Raw genomic sequence first — 7013 nt, 5'->3', positions numbered from 1 at the left:
TTGAACAGCTTCAGAACATCACTGTTTGAGAAACAGAACTATGTAATGTTTCCTCCTGGTGGTGCTGTGGTGAATTTATTTATTTTATTTATTTCACCTTTATTTAACAAGTTCTCATTTACAACTGCGACCTGGCCAAGATAAAGCAAAGCAGTTCGACACATACAACAACACAGAGTTACACATGGAGTATATACAATGTGAGCAAATGAGGTGAGATAATGGGGGTAAAGGCAATAAAAAGGCCATGGTGGCGAAGTAAATACAATATAGCAATTAAAACACTGGAATGGTAGATTTGCAGTGGATGAATGTGCAAAGTAGAAATACTGGGCTGCAAAGGAGCAAAATAAATAAATAAATGGTTATCATGAGAACGCAACAGGAAAATATTTCTACATTGTTAAAAACCAACACATACCGCTGATGCCAGGGAGTATCAGGTGAATTCTACATGCCGGAAAGGTTTAGTTTTAGCAATACAAAAGCCTTCTCAAATTCTGCTTCCTTTGTCCTAGAGAGGCTGCATATTTTATCTTCTGTTTGCTCTTCTGTTCACCTTGGTCCGAGGGTGAGGAATTAGTGCTAGCAACAGGATTCATTTGTAAATGTCATCACAGTATTTCTCTGACTCACTCAGTAGGGCCTCACAGAAGTTTTTACAGCAGTATTGTCTGCAACAAACCATTCTGGGGCCCTCACCTCTAAATGGTTGTTGTCTGGTTCGTTTTCTTTCCTTCAGAAGCTAACAGAGAGCGAGGGCCACTCCGATTGTAGAAATTTAACTTGAGGTAAGAGGATGCAAGTCTAATTTTAGCGCAAACCCCATCTCCCTCTCTCCCACCTCCAGAATTGATGGCCTGCCCCCATTAGAACTTATGTTCTGTTCTTGCTGTTCTCCAAATGCTGAGAAATGTGTCACCTTAACAGTGAAATGTGTCTGAATATTTGGAAGTGAGTGAAGGTGATTAGCAGTTCCCCTCGTTAAAACTGAGGGATTCAATTAGATGAAGCAGATACTTCCCCTCATTCATCTCCATCCTAGACTGTCCCAAATGGCATCCTATTCCCTTTATAGTAGGAAACTATATAGCCCATAGCTTTCCGGTCAAAAGAAGTGCACTACATTTGTGTGTGTGTGTTTGAGAGAGCATGCTTGAGCATGTCCCTCAATTCCATCTTCACATTCATATGCACACACACACTTGTACACTAATCATGCTGTTGCTACTCTGTTCTATATTGTACCACTATTATTATTATTATTATATCCTGATGCCTAGTCACTTGACCCTGTCTTCATGTACATACAGTGCCTTCAGTGAGTATTCACACCCCTTGACTTTTGCCACATTTTGTTATTATAAAGTGGGATTAAAATGGATTTAATTTTAAATTGTCATCCATCTACACAAAATACTCTGTCAAAGAAAAATGTGAGCATTAAAAATGAATGAAAAATAAAACACTAGTGTCTTGATTAGCGAGTCGATACATGTTAGAAACACCATTGGCAGCGATTAGAGCTTGGAGTCTTTTGGGGTAAGTCTAAGCTTTGCACACCTTGATCAAATCAAATTGTATTTGTCAGACCTTACCTTGAAATGATTACTTACAAGCCCTTAACTTTATTTGTTTTAAACCTGCATTGTTGGTTAAGAAAATATTTCCGAAATTAACTACAGTAAAAAAGAAAATAACACAATAAATAAACAATGAGGCTATATACAGGGGGTACTGGTACTGAGTCAGTGTGCGAGGGTACAGGTTAGTTGAGGTAATTTGTACATGTAGGTGGGGGTAAAGTGACTATGCTTTGATAATAAACAGCAAGTAGCAGCAGTGTAAAAACAAAGGGGGGGGGGGGGGGGTCAATGCAAATAGTCCGGGTGGCCATTTGATTAATTGTTCAGCAGTCTTATGGCTTTGGTGAAGAAGCTGTTAAGGAACCTTTTGGACCTAGACTTGGCACTCCGGTACCGCTTGTCTTGTGGTAGCAAAGAGAACAGTCTATGACTTGGGTGACTGGACTCTTAGACAATTTTTGGGGTCTTCCTCTGACTCTGCATAGTATATAGGTCCTGGATGGCAGGAAGCTTTGCCCCAGTGATGTACTGGGTGCTTTATGGTCTGATGCCGTAAGTTGCCACACCAGGCGGTGATGCACCCGTTCCGGATGCTCTTGATGGTGTAGCTGTAGAACTTTTTGAGGATCTGGGGACCCATGCCAAATCTTTTAAGTATCCCGAGGGGGAAAAGGCATTGTCATGCCCTCTTAATTACTTTCTTGGTGTGTTTGGACCATGATAGATTGTTGGTGAATGGGGGAGTGTTTGGCCCTCCTTTTCCTGTAGTCCATGAGCTTCTTCTTTTGTTTTGCTCATGTTGAGGGAGAGGTTGTTGTCCTGGCACCACACTGCCAGATCTCTGACCTCCTCCCTATACAGTCATGGCCAAAAGTTTTGAGAATGACACAAATATACATTTTCACAAAGTCTGCTGCCTCAATTTGTATGATGGCAATTTGCATATACTCCAGAATGTTATGAAGAGTGATCAGATTAATTGCAAAGTCCCTATTTGCCATGCAAATTAACTGAATCCACAAAAAAACATGTCCACTGCATTTCAGCCCTGCCACAAAATGACCAGCTGACATCATGTCAGTGATTCTCTCGTTAACACAGGTGTGAGTGTTGACGAGGACAAGGCTGGAGATCACTCTGTCATGCTGATTGAGTTCGAATAACAGACTGGAAGCCTCAAAAGGAGGGTGGTGCTTGGAATCATTGTTCTTCCTCTGTCAACCATGGTTACCTGCAAGGAAACACGTGCCCTCATCATTACTTTGCACAAAAAGGGCTTCAGAGGCAAGGATATTTCTGCCAGTAAGATTGCGGTTCAATTGTTGTGAAGAAGGCTTCAGGGCACCCAAGAAAGTCCAGTAAGTGCCAGAACCGTCTCCTAAAGTTGATTCAGCTGCGGGATCGGGGCATCACCAGTACAGAGCTTGCTCAGGGATGGCAGCAGGCAGGTGTGAGTGCATCTGCACGCACAGTGAGGCGAAGACTTTTGGAGGATGGCCTGGTGTCAAGAAGGGCAGCAAAGAAGCCACTTCTCTCCGGGAAAAACATCAGGGATAGACTGATATTCTGCAAAAGGTACAGGGATTGGACTGCTGAGGACTGGGGTAAAGTGATTTTCTCTGATGAATCCCCTTTCCGATTGTTTGGGGCATCTGGAAAAAAGCTTGTCCGGAGAAGACAAGGTGAGCACTACCATCAGTTCTGTGTCATGCCATGTCAAGGGAGTGGGCTCACTCACAATTTTGCCTAAGAACACAGCCATGAATAAAGAATGGTTCCAACACATCCTCCGAGAGCAACTTCTCCCAACCATCCAGGAACAGTTTGGTGACAAACAATGCCTTTTCCAGCATGACCGAGCACCTTGCCATAAGTCAAAAGTGATAACTAAGTGGCTCGGGGAACAAAACATCGATATTTTGGGTCCATGGCCAGGAAACTCCCCAGACCTTAATCCCATTGAGAACTTGTGGTCAATCCTCAAGAGGTGGGTGGACACACAAAACCCCACAAATTCTGACAAACTCCAAGCATTGGTTATGCAAGAATGGGCTGCCATCAGTCAGGATGTGGCCCAGAAGTTAATTGACAGCATGCCAGCGCGGATTGAGGAGATCTTGAAAAAGAAGGGTCAACACTGCAAATATTGACTCTTTGCATCAACTTCATGTAATTGTCAATAAAAGCCTTTGACACTTGTGAAATGCTTGTAATTATACTTCAGTATTCCATAGTAACATCTGACAAAAATATCTAAAGACACTGAAGCAGCAAACTTTGTGAAAATTAATATTTGTGTCATTCTCAAACCTTTTGGCCACAACTGTTGCTGGTGATCAGGCCTACCACCGTTGTGTCATCAGCAAACTTAATGTTGCCACGCAGGCATGGGTGAACGGGGTACAGGAGGGGACTAAGCCCGCACCCCTGAGGGGGCCCCCGTGTTGAGGATCAGTGAGGCAGATGTGTTGTTGCCTACCCTTACCACCTTGGGGCAGCCCATCAGGAAGTCCATGATCCAGTTGCAGAGGGAAGTGTTTAGTCCCAGGGCCCTTAGCTTAGTGATGAGATTTGTGGGCACTATGGTGTTGAACGCTGAGCTGTAGTCAGTGAACAGCATTCTCACATAGGAGTTCCTTTTGTCCAGGTGGGAAAGGGCAGGGTGGAGTGCGATTGAGATTGCGTCTTCTGTGGATCTGTTGGGGTGGGTGGGTATGTGAATTGGAGTGGGTCTAGGGTTTCTGGGATGATATGAGTCGTAACCAGCCTTTTAAAGCACTTCATGGCTACCAACGTGAGTGCTACGGAGCGGTAATCCTTTAGGCAGGTTACCTTCGCTTTCTTGGGCACAGGGACTATGGTGGTCTGCTTGAAACATGTCGGTATTACAGACTCGGTCAGGAAGAGGTTGAAAATGTCAGTGAAGACACTTGCAAGTTGGTCAGCGTATGCTCGGAGTCCACATCCTGGTAATCCGTCGGGCCCCGCGGTCTTGTGAATGATGACCTGTTTTAAAGAACTTGCTCACATTGGCTATGGAGAGCGTGATCACACAGTCATCCGGAACAGCTGGTGCTCTCATGCATACTTCGGTGTTGCTTGCCTCGTCATGAGCATAAAAGGCATTTACCGCATCTGGTAGGCTTGCGTCACTGGGCAGCTCGCGGCTGGGTTTCCCTTTGTAGTCCGCAATAGGTTGCAAGCCCTGCCACATCCAACGAGCGTCAGAGCTGGTGTAGTAGGATTCAATCTTAGTCCTGTGTTGACGCTTTGCCAGTTTGATGGTTCGTCTGAGGGCATAGTGGGATTTCTTATGTGTCCGGATTAGTGTCCCGCTCCTTGAAAGCGGCAGATCTAGCCTTTAGCTCAATGCGGATGTTACCTGTAATCCATGGCTTCTGGTTGAGATATGTACGTACGGTCACTGTGGTGACAACGTTGTCGATGCACTTATTGATGAAGCCGGTGACTGAGGTTGTATATTCCTCAATGCCATTGAATGAGTCCCGCAACATATTCCCGTCTGTGCTAGCAAAACAGTTCTGTAGCGATTGTACAATATTTGCCAATTTTTTTATTTTCTAAATTCTTCAAACTCTGTCAAGGTGGTTGTTGATCATTGCTAGACAGCCATTTTCAAGTCTTGCCATATTTTCTAATCGATTTTAAGTCAAAACTATAACTAGGCCACTTGGGAACATTCAATGTCGTCTTGGTTAGCAACTCCAGTGTAGATTTGGTCTTGTGATTTAGGTTTATTGTCCTGCTGAAAGGTGAATTTGTCTCCCAGTGTCTGTTGGCAAGTAGAATGACCAGGTTTTCCTGTATGATTTTAACTGTGCTTAGCTGTATTACATTTTATTTTAATCCTAAAAAACTCCATAGTCCTTGCCGATGACAAGCATACCCATAAAATGACGCAGCTACCACCATGCTTGAAAATATGAAGAGCGGTACTCAGGGATGTGTCAAGGGCTATTTGACCAAGAAGGAGAGTGATGGAGTGCTGCCTCACATGACCTGGTCTCCACAATCCCCTGACCTCAACCCAATTGAGAGGGTTTGGAATGAGTTGGACCACAGAGTGAAGGAAAAGCAGCCAACAAGTGCTCAGCATATGTGGGAACTCCTTCAAGACTGTTGGAAAAGCATTCCAGGTGAAGCTGGTTGAGAGGGCCAAGAGTGTGTAAAGCTGTCAAGGCAAAGGGTGGCTACTTTGAAGAATATCAAATATACTTGTTACACTTTTTTGGTTACTACATGATTCCATATGTTATTTCATATTTTTGATTAGCTAACGTTCTTGATTCTAGTTACTGAGATAAATAAAACATCTCAAATTAGCTACTTTAAACTTCCTTGAGGTATTTTTTGAACAGCTTCACATTTTGTTACTCCAGTTGTCAGTTTGATCACAAACCATTTACCGACTCATTGTGGCGCCCAAATAAAAAAATTACAGTTGGAACTCAACAGCAGAAAATACTTGATTATTGTTGCTAGGCTACCAGTTACAGTGATTTTAGTTTGTGCGCACATTTACGCAGAGTCAATATAAAAATTATAGCTAGTGTATGAAAGAATGACATGGATTTAATATTTGTGAAATTATTGAGCATGTCCTCAAATAAGCATCAGAAACTGTCCTTATTTAGCATATCAAAAAGCAAATCAAGATCCTGATATGGACCTCAGGCAAGCTCATATGAATTGTATGTGCTGAGAAAATATACTATGTAGGCCTACTGTATTTGTCATCATAGGCCTATGTGGACATCTTATTTTCTCTATCTCAGAATATCTAATGAGTCAATATCCGGCCATATTATGTATGATATCCTGAGGGAAAGATTTTTGCATAAAATAAATATGTATTTCATATTTGTCAAATTATTGAGCACGGGCGGAAAACTCAAATGCATCTGATATCGTCCTTATTTTCATCATATCAAAAAGCATATCAAGATCCTGATATGGACCTCAGCCAAGACAAACATAGGCCTATCTGGAATTAATATAGCTTAACATATTGAATGCTGAGAAAACACATATGTGATGTTGTAAACCGTCAGTATTTGTCAACATGAAGAGAGAAAATAGGATGTCTCAGGATATTGAATGAGTCCATATCCGGCCATAGGAAATGTCCATGTGTGATATTCGGAGTAATCCCAATATCATATACACTGAGTATACCAAACATCGGAACAGCCTGAATTCGTCGGGGCATGGAGTGTGGATTTAACAAGTGACATCAATAAGGGATCATCGCTCTCACCTGGTATGTCTTTGTCATGGAAAGAGCAGGTGTTCTTAATGTTTTGTTCACTCTGTATGTCTGAAAGACGTGCATATACACAAAACTAAAAAAATGCATTGGACATGGTCTGTTTTCTCTAGAATATCAAAAACGTGTCATTGACTATG

Source organism: Salmo trutta, chromosome 23, assembly GCF_901001165.1.
Source record: "Salmo trutta chromosome 23, fSalTru1.1, whole genome shotgun sequence".
Classification (NCBI taxonomy): domain Eukaryota; kingdom Metazoa; phylum Chordata; class Actinopteri; order Salmoniformes; family Salmonidae; genus Salmo; species Salmo trutta.
This window is presented reverse-complemented; position numbering follows the sequence as displayed.